We start from the raw sequence: 17,661 nt of genomic DNA on the forward strand, positions 1-17,661 counted from the left end.
GGAAGAGCAGTTGGGTGTTCTTACCCACTGAGCCATCTCACCAGCCCGACTGTGGGCATTTTCTTGATTAATGATTGATGTGGGAGGGCAGAGGCCATTTAGATCAGTGCCATCCCTGGGCAGGTAGTCCTGGGCTGTAGAGCAAACTGATCGAGCCATAAGGAGCAAGCTGGTAAGCAGCGCTCACCTACAGCTTCTGCTCCAGTTCTTGCTTCCCAGGTTCCTGCCCTACTTGAGCTCTTACCCCTGATGGGCTGTGACATGGATGAATAATCCCTCTCCTTCCCAGCTAGTTTTTGGTAGTGGTGCTTATTACCACAGTAGGAAACAAGTTAGGACACCTCAGAATCTGAGTTCGATCCCTGGAATGCAGGTAAAGATCAAAGGAGAGAACCAACTACACAAAGCTGTCCCCTGACCTCCTCATGCACACCACATGGATGTACACATGCATGCAAAGTCACTCATGTACATGCCATACGTAATAATAATAAATACGTTTTTGAAATGTCAGTTATAAGGTTAGGTATATAGAGAGGTCAGTATCAGAGTACTGACCTAGAATTCACAAAACTCTGGGCTCATCGCAGCACTATCAAAAAGGAAAAGAAAGAAAAGGAAAGCAAGAGGTTCTATTTCATCTTGGGGATTAATAACAAAATGTGGGACCCTGGTTTGCTTTCTCAGAGTTTGATACTGGCCTGCTATATGCTATTCTTATCAAGTTTGTGTTCCAGCAGGGCGTGGTGGGGCACGCCTTTAATCCCAGCACTCGGGAGGCAGAGGCAGGCGGACTTCTGAGTTCGAGGCCAGCCTGATCTACAAAGTGAGTTCCAGGACAGCCAGGGCTATACAGAGAAACCCTGTCTCGAAAAACAAAAAACAAACAAACAAACAAAAAAAATTGCTTTTGTAGATGACCTGGGTCCAATTCTGAGCACCTACAAGGTCTTGCAACAGTAACTCCAGCTCCAGGGAACCAGAACTCACTCTCTGTGAGTTCAAGGCCAGCCTGGTCTACAGAGCAAGTTCCAAGACTACACAGAAAAACCTTGTCTTGAAAAAAAAAATGTCTCAGTTTAAGCTTTTTTCCCCTCAGAACTAGTATCTTTTTCTACATCTTTTCTTAGGATCGTATTTAGAAAGTCCCTTTGCTCTCCAACATCATGACAATTCTCATTTCCCTTCTAGAATGTTGATATCTTCATTTTGCACCATTTCCCATGTCCTACAGAGTAGAATTACAATAGCTAACTTTTATGAATCACATCCTGTGTGTTAGACACCCAGTCTTTATTTTCATCACGTCAATCATCTCTCTTAATCTTCACAAGCATGTGAAGCAGTCACTTTTTTTTTAACCTTGCTTTTTATATGAAGAGATTAGAGTTGTGGAGTGTCTCGCCTGTAGCTATACACACCAATCAGAAGCAAAGCTGGCATTCACATTCTGAGTCTGTTCACTTTTTCTTTTTTTTTAAATTCAGGAAAATGGCTTTTACATACCTGTGGAGGTCAAAGGGCAACTTTTGGGAGTGATGGCAAATCTTTTTTTTTTTTTTTTTTTTTTTTTTTTGGTTTTTCGAGACAGGGTTTCTCTGTGTATCCCTGGCTGTCCTGGAACTCACTTTGTAGACAAGGCTAGCCTCGAACTCAGAAATCCACCTAACTCTGCCTCCCGAGTGCTGGGATTAAAGGCATGCGCCACCACGCCCGGCGATGGCAAATCTTTTACCTGCTGAGCCAACTGGACAAGAATACCTGTTCTTGAGATGGAGTCTCACTTGGGAGGCAGAAGCAGGCGTATTTCTGAGTTCGAGGCCAACCTGGTCTAACCGAGTGAGTTCCAGAACATCCAGGGATATACAGAGGAACCCTGTCTCAAAAAAACAAACAAAAAAAAAAAAACAAAGAAACAAAGAGAGAGAGAGAGAGAGAGAGAGAGAGAGAGAGAGAGAGAGAGTCTTATGTAACTCAGGCAGGTTTTGACCACCATGTGTATGCTGGGAATTGAACTTGGGACCTCTGGAAGAGCAGTCAGTGCTCTTAACTATTGAGTCATCTCTCCAGCCCCATTTTCTACTTTTTTTTTTTTTTGGTTTTTCGAGACAGGGTTTCTCTGTGTATCCCTGGCTGTCCTGGAACTCACTTTGTAGACCAGGCTGGTCTCGAACTCATAAATCCGCCTGCCTCTGCCTCCCAAGTGCTGGGATTAAAGGCATGCACCACCACACCCGGCTCCATTTTCTACTTTTAAATTGTGTGTGTGTGTGTGTGTGTGTATGTGTGTGTGTGTGTGTGTGTGTAGGCAGTAGAGGTTGGGAGAGCAGGTCTATGTCGGAGAACAACCTTGGGAGTAAGTAGTTCTTTCATTCCACTGTAGGTTCTGGGGAATCGAACTCAGGTCATCAGGCTTGCTCAGCAAGTCCTTCTACCCACTGAGCCATCTCTGAATCCTATCAAGGATTATTCTTAGAATGAAGCATGGGTATAGGTGTGTTTACAAGAAAATTGAACTTTGGTACTTTATGGATGGCTACAACACTAAAGAAAATGTCTTTGCCTCCCTCATGTTTATTTCTTTTGATTTGAGGCAGGACCTCATGTATCCTAGGCTAGCCTTAAGCCCCTCATGTACCCAAGGATGACCGGGAAGTTCTGATCCTGCTGCCTCTAAATCCCATGTGCTGGCATTAATAACATATGCTGCTTAGGCCCAGTTTATGCAAAACCAGGGACTAAGTTCTGGGCTTTAAGCTTTATGCATTCTACCAACTGAGTCACAACCTTAGCTTTGATTTTTGTTTCTTTCAGACAATCTTGTTCTGTAATTCAGGCTGCCCTGAAACACAATATATAACCCTCCTACTGCCAGAGTTTTATTTTCAATACTATTTGTGATATTTTTAAAAGATTTTTAACACTTCTTTTAATTTTAACAACTCTCTAAAAGCATTCAAAATTAGTATGCCTTTACATGTATGTTTACACAAACAGATATGCATCAACCTGCTGCAGGAGGTTCTGGGGCTCTCTGACGGCTGCTTCCCAGAAGCCTTCGGTCTTGATGCGTGGGCCTCTGGATGTGGCAGTGCTCACACAAGTGCAGGGTCCAGCACTTCTAGCTCTCAAGATGAGGCAAAAGTTCATCCACTTCTCTCCTCATCTGTTTTCCAAGCCTCTTGCTGCTGTCCCTCCAGTTGCTACAAAATGGTATATCTTTGTTAATTCCCATCTCACTAATTACCAGTGACTTTGAACTGGTATGAACTCATGCCTGTTGTCACTTGCACATCCCTGGGTAGGAAGTACACCTTGATGTCTCTTGACTAATTTTCTAATGGACTTCCTGGCTTTTCTGTGTTCTTTCATCTTTCAAATACACACATCATTCTTCTGTAATGCAGACTAAAAGAATGGAGCTCTCCTGCTCCTATTGTGATTCTATAACAAAATCCTTTAGACTGAGCCGCTTATAAATAATAGAAACTTACCTCTCTCTGTTCTAGAGGCAGGGAAGTCCGAGATCAAGAGTCCAGTACATTCTTTCTCCAGTGCAGGCCAGTCTGCTTCCAAGAAGGCGCTGTGACTAAAGCATCCTCTCACAGGGGACAACAGAAGAGCAAGGAAGACCAGACACAGCATGAGGCTTGTTTTGTAATTGTCATTCACAGGGAGGCCCTCAGGAACTACTAATCTCTCTCTCTCTCTCTCTCTTTTCTTTTTCTTTTTCTTCTTTATTTTCGAGACAAGGTTTCTCTGTNTAGCCCTGGCTGTCCTGGAACTCACTTTGTAGACCAGGCTGGCCTCAAACTCAGAAATCTGCCTGCCTCTGCCTCCCAAGTGCTGGGATTAAAGGCGTGCGCCACCACACACTCCGCAAACTACTAATCTCTTAAAGGCCTGACCTCTTGATGCTATTTTGGAGGAGTTTTTTGTGGGGACAAAAATAAAAGAACATGTTGATGAGAATCCATTCTTCTCCAATTTTCCTGATGCCATCAGCTGAATCCTATGGCCTGTCCTTATTGATTTGTAGTGTCATCTCCACCTAAGGTCAGGTTTCTATAGTTGCTATAAATGTATCCACCTGTCTCTGAGTGCTCTGTGCTTTTCTTTGCAATATCCATTCTGGCTTGTGTAAAGTTTTAGAGGATTCTATTAAATCAGATCTGCTATTTTCCTGATGTCATTCTTTGTCTAGAAAAAAAAAAATCTTGAAGGCATTTGGTTGAAAATCCAATCAATTTATACGTAACATTTTGGAAAACTGACTTATTTTTCCCATCTCCTTCTTCTCTTCTTCCTTTGTTTGAAACAGGCCCTTCCTTCATAGCCTAGACTGGCCCAGACTTGATATCCTGCCTCAGCCTCCAGAATGATGGGATTACAGGCATGTGCTAACAGGCTTGGTGAGATCTTACTTTTTTTTTTTTTTTTTTTAATGTTTTTCGAGACAGGGTTTCTCTGTGTAGCCCTGGCTGTCCTGGAACTCACTTTGTAGACCAGGCTGTCCTGGAATTCAGAAATCCGCCTGCCTCTGCCTCCCGAGTGCCGAGATTAAAGGCGTGCACCACCATGCCTTGCTCGGAGATCTTACTTTTAATGTAGTAAGCATCTTTGGATTCTTTCGTAGCTACTGTAAACTCAGTTGGAACCTTTCAATTAGATTACTTTGTGAATGGGTTTGTCTGTTGCTGAAATATTTTAAAGGTGACTTATTTAATTCAGTGACATCATAACTTTATGATCATATCAAACTACTGTTTACAAAGCAAAAAAAAAAAAAAAGAAGTGATACAGTACACAAACTTAAAAATATAGGGCTGAAGGTATAGCTCAGTGGTAGAACATGTGGCTAAGTATCTGGTTTAAGTATTAGCATTGAAAAAAAGAGGCCTGGGCTGGCGAGATGGCTCAGCAGGTATGAATATTGACTGCTCTTCCAAAGGTCCTGAGTTCAAATCCCAGCAACCACATGGTGGCTCACAACCATCTGTAATTAGATTTGTTATCCTCTTCTGGTGCATCTGAAGTCAGCTACAGTGTACTTACATATAATAATAAATAAACCTTTGGGCCAGAGCGAGCAGGGACTGAGCAAGGGGGCCGGCCAGAGCTAGCAGAGGTCCTAAAAATTCAATTCCCAATAACCAGTGTACTCACATACATTAAATAAATAAATAAATCTTAAACCAAAAAAAAAAAAAGAGGCCTGGAGAGATGACTCAGCAGTTAAGAGCACAGGCTACTACTCTTCCAAGGACCCGGGTTTGACCCCCCAGGACCCACACTGTCAACTGGTAACTGTTTTAACTCTAGCCCTGGGGGATCTGACATCCTCTTCTGGTCTCTATAGACACTAGGCATACACATTGTGCACACATGCATGTAGACAAAAGACTCAACACACAAAATAAAATATTTTTAAATAAAAGGAAGAAAGAAAGAGAGAGAGAGAGAGAGAGAAAGGAAGAAAGAGAGAGAGAGATTTTAGATTTTAGGATCTAGAGACGGTACAATGAAGCAAGGTTCTTGCTGCACACTAGCCCTCAGAACCCATACAAAAGTTCTGGTAAGAACTCCATAACATTGTGCTTCTTTTTTTTTTTTTTTCGAGACAGGGTTTCTCTGTGTAGCCCTGGCTGTCCTGGAACTCACTTTGTAGACCAGGCTGGCCTCGAACTCAGAAATCTGCCTGCCTCTGCCTCCAGAGTGCTGGGATTAAAGGCGTGCGCCACCACACCGAGCTTTGTTTCGTTTTGTTTTTGAGCTTTTGTCTTTCTTTTCTTTTCTTTTCTTTTCTTTTCTTTTCTTTTCTTTTCTTTTCTTTCTTTCTTTCTTTCTTTCTTTCTTCTTCTTCTTCTTCTTCTTCTTCTTCTTCTTCTTCTTCTTCTTCTTCTTCTTCTTCTTCTTCCTTCCTTCCTTCCTTCCTTCCTTTCTGTCCTTCCTTCCTCCCTTCTTTCTTTCCTTCTGTCCTTCCTTTTGTAGGACCCCCATTTTCGGGGACCTCCGAAGTCACGGGAGTCAGGATTTCCCAGGAAACACGAGAGGCCTTCTTGTTGTAAAAGCATGAGGTAGTTTAATGGCGGAGCTCCGGGTCAGTTAGAATTTTTTTTAAAAAGAAAAAGGGGGAATTGTAGAGAAATGAAATTTAAGGCCTGGGATTCATGCAAATTATGTCCAGAGAAATAGTTGTTTGTAAGCTTGGAAGCCTGAGGCAGAGACCAAAGTGAGAAAAGCCTGGGCGCGCCCAGGCAGGCCATTCTTGGAACATTCCTGGGACTGAAGGAAATGACCCGCCCCTCAGGTCTCCTAGCATTCCTGCCTTTGCGCATACCATCCTGCAAAAGTGTACATTTAAATGAGCCAATCACAGGTAACCTCACCAATTCTTGCTAGCCCCTCCCCCTCCCCCTCTAAAACCCCCTAGCTTTCAGGCCACGAGGTCGGCACCTCTGCCTTCTGCGTGAGGTACGTGCTGGCCAGGAGCTCCGCCATTAAACTGCCTCATGCTTTTACAACAAGAAGGCCTCTCGTGTTTCCTGGGAAATCCTGACTCCCGTGACTTCGGGGGGGTCCCCGAAAATGGGGGTCCTACACTTTGTTTTGTTTTGTTTCTAAAACATGTGTTTTTTTTTTTATTTTGTTTTGTTTTGTTTTGTTTTGTATAGCCTCTGCCCTCCTGAGTGCTGCAATTAAAGGTGTGCATCACCCTCTGCCTGATTTCTTTGTCAGACTTCCCCTTTCCCCTTCTTGTCTCCTCCCACTCAACTAACCCACCTCTTCTTCTTGGGTGGTCTCTCCTGCTCTCATGGCCTGTGTGTATGACCTAGAGAGTTTTGTTAGTGTTATTTGTTAAGAGCATGGGCTGGAGTTTGTTTACAGGAGCACTGAGACCTGAAGAAATCATCTCTCCCTTCCTATTAACCATTATCTGCATATAAATCTCCAGGGAGATGGAGGAATGGGCCCCTCCCTTTTCCATCACTGGGTATTGGCAGGCCCAGTCCTGTGGAGATCTTGCAGCCAAGATCTTTTGTAAGGTCGAGAGTGAAACAGCTATGTCATACTGGAAGTCAGTGCTCCACACCATTCTCCCATCTGCTTCAGGTAGCTCTTACATTCTTTCTGCCCCTTTTCTTGGATGTCCCCTGGGCCTCAGCTGACATGCTTGACCCAAATCCACCAATGAGGGTTTGGGGTTTTGTTTGTTTATTTGTTTGAGATAAGTTCTCATGGATTTTGCCCAGGCTTGTCTCAAACTCCAGGGCTTAAGTGATCCTCCTGCTTCAGCATCCTGAGTGGCCAGGACCTCCGGAGGATACAAATGTTACCTAGCTCTAATTTTAAGTTTTTGCAATTTAAAAAATTTTCCTTTTATGATTTATTAATTTTTTTTTTTTTGATTTTTGAGACAGGGTTTCTCTGTGTAACAGCTCTAGCTGTCCTGGAACTCACTTTGTAGACCAGGCTGGCCTCGAACTCAGCTGCTTGTGGACGTTGTACATCGTGGTGCGCACTAGGCTCCGCACCACGATGTACAACGTCCACAAGCTGGCTCTAATTTTAAGTTTTTGCAATTTAAAAAATTTTCCTTTTATGATTTATTAATTTTTTTTTTTTTGGTTTTTTAGACAGGGTTTCTCTGCGTAGCCCTGGCTGTCCTGGAACTCACTTTGTAGACCAGGCTGGCCTCGAACTCAGAAATCCGCCTACCTCTACCTCCCCACTGCTGGGATTAAAGGTGTGCTCCACCACACCCGGCTGTTTTATTAGTTTTTTTTTTTTTTAAGATTTATTTATTTATTATATATAGGTACACTGTAGCTGTCTTCAGACACTCCAGAAGAGGGTGTCAGATCTTGTTACAGGTGGTTATGAGCCACCATGTGGTTGCTGGGATTTGAACTCCGGACCTTCGGAAGAGCAGTCGGGTGCTCTTACCCACTGAGCCATCTCACCAGCCCGATTTATTAGTTTTTTATTCTTCATGTGCATTGGTGTTTTGCCTGCATGTATGTCTGTATGAAGGTACCGAATCCTCTCCCTGGAGCTGGAGATCCACATAGTTGGAGGCTGCCACATGGGTTCTGGGAATAGAATCCGGGTCCTTTGGAAGAGCAGACTCTGCTGAACCATCTCTCCAGTGAATTTTTGTTTTGTTTTGGTTTGGTTTGGTTTGGTTTGGTTTTTCGAGACAGGGTTCCTCCATATAGCTCTGGCTGTTCTGTAGACCAGGCTGGCCTCAAACTCAGAAATCCACCTACCTCTGCCTCCCAAGTGCTGGGATTAAAGGCATGCACCACCACTGCCTGGCTTTGTTTTGCTTTGTTTGTTTTTTGCAATTTTTTTGTTTGGTTGTTTTTTTTTTTCTTTTAAACAAAATATCCAGAAACATAGATAAACAAGTTTGTGTCCTTCCACAGTGTGACAATGTATTGGGAAACAGCAAATTCATAAGTTGAGCTATTTCAATGACAGAAGTTTGTCATCTAACCTCACCTGTCTTGGTCATCTGCCTGCAGTGAATACAGGTTCTTTTTTAAAAAATTATTATTATTTTTTATTTTATGTGCATTGGTGTTCTGCCTGCCTGTATGTCTGTGTGAAGCCGTCAGATATTGGAGTTACAGGCAGTTGTGAGCTGCCATGTGGGTGCTGGGAATTTAACCCAGGTCCTCTGGAAGAGCATTCAGTGCTCTTAACCGTGGAGTCATCTCTCCTTCAGTTCTTTTATTCCAATCTTGCTAAGATTAACTCGCGTATCATATATCACACAGATACACAGTAACTGTATCTGCATATCTACCTGTGTGTCTGTGACTTCCAGAGTGGATACACACCAGGGATGCTGTAGTGTACCTCCAAAGGTTTCTGCACTGGGTTGAGGAAGAGTTTGTATAAGATAATGAATCAACCAGATAATGCTGCCACACGCCTTTAATCACAGCACTTGGGAGGCAGAGGCAGGTATATTTTTGAGTTCGAGGCCAGTCTGGTCTACAGAGTGAGTTCCAGGCCAGCCTGGGCAATACAGAGAAACTCTGTCTCAAAAAACTAACCAACCGGGCTGGTGAGATGGCTCAGTGGGTAAGAGCACCCGACTGCTCTTCCGAAGGTCCGGAGTTCAAATCCCAGCAACCACATGGTGGCTCACAACCATCCCTAACAAGATCTGACTCCCTCTTCTGGAGTGTCTAAAGACAGCTACAGTGTACTTACATAGAATAAATAAATAAAATCTTTAAAAAAAAAAAAACAAAAAAAAAAAAAAAAAAAATTTTTAAAAAAAAAAAAAAAAAAAAAAAAAAAAAAAAAAACCAAAAAAAAACCTAACCAACCAAACAAACAAACAAAGAAAAAAACAAAACAAAACATATGCTATGGCAGATGTGAAGCTATGGCAAGAATCCACACGGAAGAGCTGTCCCCTTTAAAGTGCTTCTATGGCTGTGTTACAAATCACCAACCTTTGAGGCTTGTTCATGGTTCTGTGGGTCAGTAATTCAGGTGGTGTCATCTGGGTGACTTCTGCTTCTGATCTCTCCTAGAGTCATCAACATGTCTGAGATCATCTAGTGTCCCCATTGGGAGTGGGTAGTAATGAACAACTTTATGGCCAGTTGGGCATAAGTGGGCGGCTGGCTGCACTGTCCTCCTACAGAAGGAGGGCTAGCTCAGTCCTTTTCACACTTTTTAAGCCTCTGCCTACACCAAGGTCTCACTGGCAAATCTCAGATATAATGGAAAGAGGAAAAATTCTCACCCCCATGAAGGAAAACACAGGAAAATCACATTGTAAGGGGGGGAATTCGAGTAAAGAGTCAAAACAAACAATGGTAGCCACCCCAACTCCTTTGAATCAGGGTCTCAAATAGTCCAATCTGGCCTCGAACTTGCTGAGTGGCTGAGGATGACTTTGAACTTGTTCCCTTTGTGTCTGCCTCTTGTGTGCTGGGATTGCTGGGATTGCAGATGCACACTAGCACAGCCAGCTTTTTATGTGATGCTGGAGTCTGAACCCAGAGGTTCTTGCATGCTAGATAGGATTCTATCCATTTATTTATAGCCGTCTTTTTGAAATAAACAAATAAATGGCTGCATAGTATCTACCATTACGACTTGGATATAAAGTTTCTCCCTTACAGATTCACACATCAAAGGCAAGGGTCCTGGCTGGTGATGCAATTTTGAGAAGTGCTAGAGAATTAGGGTGTGAGGTCTAGCTGGAGGAATTGGGTCACTGGAAGAGGGCTCTTGGGGGTTGATCTGTTCCTGGTCCTCTCCTACTTCTCCCTGTTTCTTTCCTTCTTTTCTTTCTTTCTTTCTTTTTTTTTTCTTTTCTTTTCTTTTCTTTTTTTTTTGTTTGTTTTTGGAGACAGGGTTTCTCTGTATAGCCCTGGCTGTCTTGGAACTCACTTTGTAGACCAGGCTGGCCTCAAACTCAGAAATCTACCTGCCTCTGCCTCCGAAGTGCTGGGATTAAAGGCGTGTGCCACCACCACCCAGCTCTCTCTGTTTCTTGAGTCCCAAAAATCTCCTGCCACAAAGATATGCTGTTTTACCTCAAGGGCATCAACAGAGCCAAACACACAGAAACTGACCGAAATAAATCCTTCCTCCCTTACAAAGTTTGTGCCAGGTACTTTGTCACACAGGGAACAGTGTGACTAATACACCTACTAATCGTCTCACCACATTTTTATTTAGTAAACACTATGTGTTGCATGCCAAGTTCTAGGGACAGAAAGAAAACGGGCACATTTTCTGTGCTCAGCAACGTCTGATCCTGTAAAGAAGGAAGAACTGAACTGACGTCTGTGCCACAGGAACCCCAGTGAAATCTAGAGGACACTATGCAGATTGGTTGATTTAAGATTGGGAAGGCAACCAGGTGGTGGTGGCACCAGCACTTGGGGGGCAGAGGCAGGCAGATTTCTGAGTTTGAGGCTAGCCTGGTCTACAGAGTGAGTTCCAGGACAGCCAGGGCTATACAGAGAAACCCTGTCTCAAAACCAAACAACAAACAAAGATTGGGAAGGCAGCATAGAGAAGGAGGAAAAATGCAAAGCTAACTGAAGGCTGAGCTGGAAGGAGCTGAGTGACACTGATCTTAACCACAGAGGTTGCTGGAAGCTAGCCTGGACCACATGAGACTGTCTCAGATCAATCAACCTGTCAGTCAGTCAATGAGTTGAAGAATTAGGAGCTTGGGCCTGAGTTTGGTTCCTGGGACCCACGTGGTAAGAGAGAACTGATTCCTGCAAGGTGTCCCCTGACTCTCCCGACTTCCAGCCCCAAACAAATGATTAAATAAATAAATGATGAGGGTTTTGTGGTTTGTTTGTTCGCTTTTCTCTTTTAAAGAGCTAAGTTTTAGTCACTCTTTCACCCTCACAAATGAACTCGGAGGACTGAGATGCAAGCCGGAGTGGGCATGATTGTGTACACGTGTAATGCCAACTCTGTCTCTAGCGAGAATAACACGGACACTGGAAGTTAAGCATGGCTAAAGATACACTCAATGCCAAGACCCGAGTCTTCAAAGTCTTTTCAGATTTTATTCACGGAATACCTTTTTCCTACTGGAAGTTTGTGGGCAACAGTTTTGAGTCTGGAGCAGTCTTTTTCTGTTTTTTCATGATGGCTTGGCTCTCAGAACTTTCTGGAAGGAAGCTAACATGGTAACCAAAATACTATAAACATGAAGGCAGAGTGGGTATGAGCGGAGCTTGGTGGCACATACCTACTATCCCAGCCCTGGAGATGCCTAAGGCAGGAAGATTGCTGCAAGTTTGAGGCTAGCCTGAGCTACAAAGTGAGACTGTTTCTCAAAACAAAGCAATAACAACCACAAACTAATAACAAGGATAAAATTCTAATAGTGGTCAGTTGGTGCTCTATAAATGACTACTGAATCTTTTTTTTTTTTTAACTTACTTACCTTTCTTTTCTATGCATTAGTGCTTTGCCTGCATGTATGTCTATGTGAGACTGTCAGATCGTGGAGTTACAGGTAGTTGTGAGCTGAAAAATGGGTGCTGGGATTTGAACCCAGGTCCTCTGGAAGTGCCCTTAACCGCTGAGCCATCTGTTGAATGCTTTTAAGATGTATGCCAAGGCTATGACTCAGTGGTAGAGCATGTGCCTAGCATGTGTGAGACCCAAGGTTCAATCCCCAGCACTGAAAATAATATAATACTGATTATAATAAATATAATAATGATTATAATGACAGAAAGTACATGGGAAGAAGAGAATATAATACTGATTGTAATAACAGGAAGTGCATGAAAGAAGAGATCACCCAACTTCACGTGGTCACCGGAGATGCAGAAAGATTAGAGCCTCCTGTACTTCTTCTACATTTGAATACTTTTGTTTTTTAAAAATGTTTTTATTTTGTGTGTATGAGTGTTTTGTTTGCATGTATGTATGTGTACCACATGCAAGCCTGGTGCCTGCAGAGGCCAGAAGAAAGCATCAGATTCTCTGGAACTGGAGTTCCAGATGGTAGAAGCTGCCATGTGGGTACTGGGAATATGATATAGGTCCTTTTTCTTTTTCATACAGACAGGCTTTCTCTGTGTAGCCCTGGCTGGCCTGGAACTCACTCTGTGGACCAAGCTGGCTCCACCTTCCTCTGCCTCCTGAGTGCTGGGATCAAAGGCGTGCACCACCACTGCCCAAACCCATGTCCTTAACTGTTGAGCCCTCTCTCTGGCCCCGTGTTAGAACATTTTCCTCAGTCAGTGTTACTTTTGTGAACTGACATCTTGGAGGAAGGTTGGGGCGATGGCACACTGGTCAAGAATGTTTGCTGCTCTTGTAGAGGACCTAAGTTCAATTCCAGAACCTGTGTCAGGTGGCTCATAGCTGCCTGTAACTCCAACACCACCTTCTGGCTTCTGAGAGCACTCATGCACACACACACACACACACACACACACACACACACACACACAGACTTAACAAGTATTTAAGACTTGAAAATCTTTGAGCAAAACTGAAAGTCAGGCCTTTTCATCTGCTGCTGCTGCACCCTGCCCTGTCTCTTGGTGAAGCCTCTACGTGCTCGTCACTTTATGAGCAGTTATTACACAATTACACCTTATAGTAACTCTATATGTTACCTACAATTATTATTATTATTATTATCATTAGTTTTTTTTTACAGATTGGGAAACTGAGACCCAGCTAAGTTACATAATTTGCCCAAGGAGAAAGGTCAGAGCACTGACTCCAGGCTATTTGGTCTTGGCATCTATTCATAATCCTTGCATCCCACCAAAATACTCCCATAGCTGTTGGCAAGAGAAAGGAACTCATCCTCCCAGCCGAGAGAGAGAGAGAGAGAGAGAGAGAGAGAGAGAGAGAGAGAGAGAGAGAGACCCAAAGCAGCAAGGCCAACCTTTTCTAAGTCTCAAACCTTTCCCTTACAAGTCCTCACAACTCTCCCATCACATAAAGTGTGCACATTTATTTGGAAATAAAATAACACTAATTGTTTCCCACCAAGCCAACAAGTGCTTCAGAAGCTTGTCCTGTTTCTCCTGGGGTGCCATGGGTTTGCACTTACCACCTTACAGATAGAAACCTGTTTGCCCTAAGCTGTGAAACGAACCAGTTAAATCATCGCTGGAATTCCCTGGCAGGTGAATGATACAGGAATGTTTTCCTAACCGCTTTCAGCAGTCAGACATCAGCTCGCTCCGGTTGCTACCCTGGGTCCAGTTCAGGGGCTAATGCTTTCCTTAAGTAAGCATACCAAATAGACTATCTTGTGACAGCTGACAGATCCCCAGAGTTGCTGGCTGGCATGTGACATTCCTCAGTCTATCCCAGCTGTCTCTGACCGGGTCACTCCTCTTCAAAGCCTACAGCTCACTTTCTAGGAACATACACAGGGACAGTTGCAGGGACCCACGGCATTCTACCACATAGCTGTAAATACATAGTAAATACAATAATGTATCCACACACAAAAAAGTGGAAGTCTGACTGGAGGTGCAGCTCACTTGGCAGGATGCTTTTCCTACAGTGCAGGAAGCCATGGGTTCAGGCCAAAACACTGTCTCAAACCAGGTATAGTGGTCCATGTCTATATTCCCAGCTCTTGGGAGATGGAGACAAGAGGATCAGAAGTTCCTAGGGTTATTCCTAGCTCTGCAATGAATTCAAAACCCACCTAGGAGCTGGGCCATAGTGGCACATGACTTTAACCCAGCACTTGGAAGGCAGAGGTAAGCAAGTGGATGTCTGAGAGTTCGAGGCCAGCCTGGTCTAAGTAAGTGAGTTCCAAGACAGCCAGGGCTAAACAGATAAGTTCCATCTAAAAACAAAACAAAACAAAAACAACAACCTCTCAACCAGCCAACCAACCAACAACAACCACCACCCCACTTGGGGTCCATGTGACCCTGTCTCAGAAAAGTTAAAAACAAGCAAACAAAAACCCCCTAAAGTTTTAAAAAAAAATATTGGATATAAGTATGGGCTGGTGCTATACTCAGTTGGAAGAGTGCTTGCCTAGAATCCGTGAGGTTGTTGGCTTAGTCCCCAGCACCATATAAACTTAGGGGGTGGTGCATGCTTGTAATTCCAGCGCTCAAGTTGGAAACCAGAGGATCAGGAGCTCAAGGTCATCCACATCTACATAGCAAGGTAGTGCCTGGAATAAATAAGTTCCTGTTCCAAAAAGTACAGACAGACAAACAAATTGCACACTGCCAGATGTGGTGGAACATGCCTATAAAACCAGCATTTGCAAGGTTAACACATGAAGATGTAAAGTTGTAAGTCCAAGTCAGTGTGAGTTGCAATGAGAGACCCTTGATACACACACACATACACACACACACACACACACACACACACACACACACACACACTATCGAGCGCACGCACAGGCTCACGGGGATGGGGTTGCAGAATGAGAATCCTGTGCCTGCTCTGTAGCAGACATTGTCCCTGACCTTGGAGTCCTTCTGCTAGGGCAGTCACTTGGGAGGAGGAAGCTGTGATTCAGAGCTCAAGCTAATGCTTTGCTTAAGGCTCTGACTCTGAAGTCCGACCCAATAACCATCAGTCAAGTCTGTTGCAGGTCTACGCTGCAAGGTAGTAAATTTCATTTCTCTTCATCCTGTCTAATAGTCTCAGGCTAGCTCACCATCTCTCACTGTTAACTCAGCCTAATTCAACTTAGTCTACCATTATAAGGAGACTAGAACCAGGCCAAGAAAGAAACACTACGCCGGGCGTGGGGGTGGGGGAACCAAGGCAACAACTGTGCTTACATTTGTCAGGATAGCTAATACTGTAAAAACAATAGAAGCAAGTGTCACAGCAAGGCTTGGGGGCTCTCACCTGGAGTCTAAATCACTAAGGCAGGAGGTTTGAAAGTTCAAGGCCAATGGAGAAGGAAAAGATAGAGGGAGGAAGCAAAGGACAAGAGGAGGTGACATTAGCTTACAGATCTGAAAGGGTGTGGGGAGGAACAGGACAAATTCCCAGTATTCCTCCCGGAAAATCCAGGCTCTTCTCCCCCCACAACCCTTTGGAGGCCGAGAGCCTAAGGCATCTATCTAGAGCTATACACCCCTCTTCTCTGCTACCTTGTCTCCAGAAGCCAGGCCCAGAGTGCCCTAGGAAAACCTGTCTCGTGTGTGTGTGTGTGTGTGTGTGTGTGTGTGTGTGTGTGTGTGTTCCCTGGATGGCTTGGAAGGGAGTCTGGTCTGCTAACCACCAGACCCTGTCTATCTCTCATGATATTTTCTGTCCTCTGGTAGTTGGCACACTTCATGACCCTAGTGAAATACAGGGGCTAAGACAAGGTGATTACTTGGGTTTGCCTGGGGGAATTGAACTGAGGTCATAATTGAACTTACTGTCTTGCAGGACCAAGCACAAAGTTTTGTTTTGTTTAAGCAAATAGAAGAAACAGGCTTAAAGGAAGACCAGCAGCCATCTGCTCCTCCAGTTTCTCATTCTTCTTCTTTGTCGGGGATGGGGGTAGGGGTGGGGGTAGGGGTGCGGGGTCGAGACAGGGTTTCTCTGTATAGCCCTAGCTGTCCTGGAACTCACTCTGTAGACCAGGCTGGCCTCAAACTCAGAGATCTGCCTGCCTCTGCCTTTGGGATTAAAAGTGTGAACTATATCACTGACCAGCCTTGATTCCCTATTCTGACTCAAGTGAGGAGGTACAGGTGATGTGGCTAGCAGGATCAGCATAGAACATCTATTATTCTTTAACAAAGATCAAATAAAATGTGTCCAGGTCCTATCAAACTAAGCAAGAAGATTAGTAAGACTGTGGCCTCTAGGCCAGGATGCTGGATTTGAAATTCCGCCCTCTTCTTTTCCTTGTGACTTCGGACTTTGGTTTAGTCCTCCTATAAAGTGAGATAATGATAGTGATGATGTCACAGGTTGTTACGAGCGTCTGATCATTAATATCTACAAAGGGCTCAGGAACGTTTCCAACAAACTCACAGGAAGCATGTAGGAAAAACACTAAGTTCACTTGTTAGCTATTAACAAATGAAGTTAGTTAAACTGCAAATAACAATATAGGTGGTTACTCCCTGTACCCAAAACTTTGCAGGCTCGTTCGTTGTCCGGTGGGTCTAATCACTGAGATAATTGGATCATAATGGCTCTGACTTAGCCAAAGAATGGATTACCTCACCTACGTAGTCATAACTGGATGGCCATATTGGGCAGTAAAGGAAAAGCTCAGAGGTGGAGTTTAGCCGCAGGGAGTAGGTAACTGGGGGTATGTCCCTGGGTGCTGCATCCTGCCTGAGGCCCCTCTCCTTCCTCTCCCTGCTCCCTGATGCCAGGAAGAGAACATCTCCACCAGGACTCTCCACCATTAGGGCCTTCCTCTCAGCAGGCCCAGAAACAAAGAGGCTAGTCAAGCATCTCCCAGCACCCCACATCAGCACCCCACAACAGTGACCCACATCAGTCCCTCCTCCTCTCCTCAGCTGAAATTCTCAGGCACTCGACACAGCAACAGAACACTGGCTGACTAGATTTCTGCCTTTTTCTTTTCTTTTCCTCCCTTTACAAGGCCTGGCAGCCCTGGCTTACATCCCCACAACGCTGTGATTAACTAGGTCTGAATAGTGGCCTCTGAGGAAAGACGGGGGCACAGACTTGCCAGTTGCCAAATGCTGTTTGTCGGGTTGCACCAGCCCCCTCAGAGCAAGCACCTTTTTCTCACTTGCACAATAACCCAGTACGGGTTGGTGGGCTACCCTGGGGGTGAGGGTGGAGGGCAAACACCTGCACAAAACTCGGGAGACTAGCTGGTGATCATTTCAGACAGTGCTGTTGTCTCGTGCCTCACATCTCCAGGGAAAGCTGCTGCATGTACAGTGTGTATTGTTCCCGATACAGTGTTTCTCGGGGGCAGGGGAATTAAGAAATGCAGGAGCCCCTTGTGAACAAAAGCCAGCGAGGAGGTGAAAATGGAGAATTAAAAAACCCCACTAGCCCCTTGAAACATCGGAGGCTTTTTTTTTAATTAGGTAAACTGGAGGCTGGAGTCATTGTACATGAATAATCAGGAAAAGTTGAAGCTAGAATTAGTGGCAGCTCTCAGGCAAACACTGATGCATATACCTTGGAGCAGGAAGAGAGAGAGAGAGAGAG

Source organism: Mus pahari, chromosome 14, assembly GCF_900095145.1.
Source record: "Mus pahari chromosome 14, PAHARI_EIJ_v1.1, whole genome shotgun sequence".
NCBI classification, from domain to species: Eukaryota; Metazoa; Chordata; class Mammalia; order Rodentia; family Muridae; genus Mus; species Mus pahari.